Raw genomic sequence first — 4,190 nt, forward strand, 5'->3', positions numbered from 1 at the left:
AATCCATCAGCAATTTGTTCCAGAAGCTTCTAGAAGCTTGGTTGGGGCGGGGGGGGGGGGGGAAGGGAAAGACAAACCATGCACATGAGCTAATCATCATAATAAATCAACAACAACAACAAGAACAAGAATAGTCAAGGGACCCTGGACCAGTCACCGCAAAGGATCATGGGAAGGGGTGATGTCATCATCCATCCTCAACTTCTCCCATGGAGGAGAATCCCAAGGGATGAACGTAACTGGGTCCCAGATGTTGGGGAGAATGGGGGGGGGGAGGAAATAGAAACCAGCCCCAGCCCTGGCTTCTTTCTAGAACCTTCCATGGGTTGTCCTGGAAGCGTCTCAAGTCCTTAGATCAAACAGATCCCCTGGGAAAACCTATCATCAATAGACCATGAGAGGATAAGTATCAATACCAACACCAATACCAATATCATCAATACCCTCCTTCCCTCCCCCCCTCCCCCCCAAAATTATTCCTGGGCCAAGGAATGGGGGTGGGAGGGTTGGGGTGTGTCTGGGTGGAGGGAACGCCTGCCTGGGGAATGTGCTGAGTTATTCTGAAACCTGGAGCTTTCTGGGACCTTCTGGAACCTTGGGGGAACTTTCTGGAACTTTCTGGATGGATGGATGGTGGATGGATGGGTGGATGGATGGGTGGGTGGATGGATGGATGGATGAATGGGTGGATGAGTGGATGGATGGGTGGATGGATGGATAGGTGGATGGGTGGCTGGATGGGTGGTTGGATGAGTGGATGGGTGGATGGGTGGATGGATGGATGAGTGGATGGATGGATGGGTGGGTGGATGGATGGAGGATCGATGGGTGGATGGATGGGTGGGTGGATGGATGGATGGGTGGATGGATGGAGGATGGATGGGTGGATGGATGGATGGGTGGATGGATAGGTGGATGGATAGATAGGTGGGTGGATGGATGAGTGGTTGGATGGATGGGTGGATGGATGGATGGATGGGCGGCCCCCATCATTGCTGGTCCGCTCACCTGCAGGTAGGCCAGTGCGCACACGATCTTGGCGGGCGCGCAGGTAGCTGAGGAGTTCGCCACCAGGCACGTAGTCCATCATCCTGTACATCCAGCGGTCATCGCGCCACGTGGAGAACCTGGGATGGGGTCAGGGGGAGGGAAAGGACACACACGTGAGGTGCTAGGTGCTTGCTGATTATCCAGAGTCCCTGTGGGGAAGTGCTGGGTGCTTGGTACCTGTCCTGAGTTAGTAATAGGCAGGTGCTGGGTGCTTGGTACCTGACTCATGTAAATAGTAGGGAGGTGCTGGGTGTGAAGTCCCGTTCCTGGGTCACCATGGGGAGGTGCTGGGTGCTTAGTTCCTATCCTCGGTCTCCATGGAGAGGTGCTCAATGCTTAGGCTCAGTCCTTGTTCCCCAGGTGGTGGTGCTGGGTGCTTAGTTCCAGTTCTGGGTTACTCTGAGGAGGTGCTGGTTGCTTAGTCCCTGTCCTGGGTCATCATGGGATGGTGCTAGGTTCTCAGTACCTCCCCTGAGTCACCATGGGGAGGTGCTGGGTGCTTAGTCCCAGCCCTGCGTCATCATAGGATGGTGCTGGGTGCTTAGTCCTGGTCCTGGGTTACTCTGAGGAGGTGCTGGTTGCTTAGTCCCAGCCCTGGGTCGTCATGGGATGGTGCTGGGTGCTTGGGAATCATCCTAGGTCACTATGATGAGGTGTTGGGTGCTTAGTCCCAGCCCTGGGTTACTATGGGGTGGTGCTGGGTGCTTGGGGATCATCCTGGGGAGGTGCTGGGTGCTTAGTTCCTGTCTTGGGTCATTATGGGATGGTGCTGGGTGCTTGGGGGATATTGTGAGTCACTATGGGAAGGTGCTGGGTGCTTAGTCCCCACTCTGGGTCACCATGGGGACGTGCTGGGTGCTTAGTCCTGGCCCCGGGTCACCCTGGGATAGTGCTAGGTGCTTAGTCCCAGCCCTGGGTCATCATGGGATAGTGCTGGGTGCTTAGTCCTGGCCCTGGGTCACCATGGGGAGGTGATGGGTGCTTAGTCCTGGTCCTGGGTCACCATGGGGTGGTGCTGGGTGCTTAGTCCCTGCCCTTGGTCACCATGGGGAAGTGCTGGGTACTTACTCCTGGATCTGGGGCACCATAGGGAGGTGCTAGGTGCTCAGTCCCCATCCTGAGTCACTATGGAGAGGTGGGTGCTGGGTGCTCAGTCCCCAACCTGAGTCACTATGGGGAGGTGCTGGGTGCTTAGTCCCCACTTTGGGTCACCATGGGGAGGTGCTGGTAGCTCAGTCCCTGGGTCATCATGGGGAGGTGCTGGGTGCTCAGTCCCTCCCCTGGGTCATCATGGGGAGGTGCTGGGTACTTAGTCCTGGCCCTGGGTCACCATGGGGAGGTGCTGGGTGCTTAGACCTGGCCCTGGGTCACCATGGGGAGTTGCTGGGTGCTTAGTCCCCATCCTGGGTTACCATGGGGAGGTGCTGGGTGCTTAGTCCTGGCCCTAGGTCACCATGGGGAGGTGCTGGGTGCTTAGTCTTGGTCCTGGGTCACCATGGGCAGGTACTGGGGGCTTATTCCCCATCCTGGGTCACCATGGGGAGGTGCTGGGTGCTCAGTCCCCATTCTGGGTCACCATGGGGAGAGGTGCTGGGTGCTTACTGCTGGATCTGGGGCACCTTAGGGAGGTGCTGGGTGCTCAGTCCCCATCCTGAGTCACTATGGGGAGGTGCTGGGTGCTGAGTCCCCATTTTGGGTCACCATGGGGAGGTACTGGGTGCTCAGTCCCTGCCCTGGGTCACCATGGAGAAGTGCTGGGTGCTCAGTCCCTGAGTCACCATGGGGAGGTGGTGGGTGCTAAGTCCCTGCCTTGGGTCACCATGGGGAGGTGCTGGGTGCTCAGTCCCCAAAGCCAGGGCACCCAACGGCCTGGTTCCTGCCAGGCCACGCCCCCCAGGCCAGCCATCCAATGGCAGCACGCCCAGGCCACGCCCTCAAAGCCAGACTACACAATAGCATCACTGTTGCCAGGCTACGCCCCCCGAGGACCAGCCGCCCAATGGCCTTACTTCCAAGCCATACCCCCAAAGCCAGGACCCTCAATAGCCTAGTTCCTGCCAGGCCATGCCCCCTAGGCCCAGCGGCCCAATGGCCTTACTTCCAAGCCACGCCCCCAGCCCAGCCGACCAATGGCATTACGTCCAGCCGCCCAATGGTGTCTTTCCAGGCCACGCCCCCAAACCCCAGCGGCCCAATGGCCTCTGTTCCAGGCCACGCCGCCCACTGACTCTCCCGTCAGCTCCACGCCCTTCAGGACACGCCCACCGCGACGCCACGCCCATCAGAAAGCCACGCCCTCCCGCGTCCCCGCCTCTTAAAGGAGCCTCGTCCCGGAGGCCTCCACGCACCGACGGTGACCCGGGGGCCGCCCGGGTCGGCGTCCTCGGAGGTCCTGCGCGCTTCCGCTTCCGCTTCCGGATCCAGATGGCCTAGTGGTGGCCATGGCGGCGGCGGCGGCGACGCTCCGCGGCCCCGCTACGGCTGCATTTCCGGGCGCGGCCGCCGGCGCCGTCGCATCGATGTCATCAGCCGGCGCCAAGACGCGGGCACGCATGCGCGCGCTCTCGGCGGAGCGCCACTGCGCATGCACATAGGGTTAGCGGGGGAGGGGCCGAACGCTCCCAGCGGAGAGCCATGGCGCATGCGCAGAGGGTTCTTCAGCGGGGACAGGCTGAGCCGGCCTGGCGGAGCGCCATTGCGCTTGCGCACAGGGTTAGGCAGCTGGGAGGGGCTGAGCCAGCCTGCGCCAATGCGCATGCGCACAGGGTTTGTCAGCAGGGAGGGGCCTAGCGCTCCCGGCGGAGCGCCGCTGCGCATGCGTGTCCCTTGGCTGCTTGTTCCCACTGCCCTCCCGCGTGTGGACCCACGGCGCATGCGCACAGGTTGAATCGGCCGGGCGGCGCAGAGCGGACCCTGGAGGGTCGAGTTGCGCATGCGCACAGCGTGAGTCCGCCGGGAGGTGCCTAGGGGACCCCGGAGGATCGAGCTTCCGTCCGCATTGCGCATGCGCACTGGTTGAGTCGTCCGGCACCGTCCGGGCCGAGCGTGTGGTGCGTGCATGCGTGGGATTCCCTCGGTTGATCTGGTTGGTACTGCGCATGCGTGCCACCTGGCGGGGAGGTCCTCCGCGCTGCACCGCG

General features: G+C 61.3%; 1 long non-coding RNA gene across 2 annotated transcripts; it reads right to left on the reverse strand.

The window, feature by feature from the left end:
• Positions 1-261: 261 nt before the first annotated feature.
• On the reverse strand, positions 262-3,443 carry LOC138827625 (uncharacterized). 2 transcript variants are annotated; one of them, XR_011372152.1, is made up of 3 exons: positions 3,399-3,443; positions 1,009-1,127; positions 262-378 (listed from the first exon to the last, which is right to left on the reverse strand). It is a non-coding gene; the product is annotated as an uncharacterized lncRNA (long non-coding RNA). The 2 variants fall into 2 exon arrangements; XR_011372153.1 differs by lacking the exon at positions 3,399-3,443 and adding an exon at positions 3,149-3,220.
• Between the last annotated feature and the right edge of the window lie 747 nt (positions 3,444-4,190).

The sequence above is a fragment of the Dipodomys merriami genome, unplaced genomic scaffold, assembly GCF_024711535.1.
Source record: "Dipodomys merriami isolate MVZ:Mamm:240054 unplaced genomic scaffold, mDipMer1.0.p SCAF_159, whole genome shotgun sequence".
Taxonomy (NCBI): Eukaryota; Metazoa; Chordata; class Mammalia; order Rodentia; family Heteromyidae; genus Dipodomys; species Dipodomys merriami.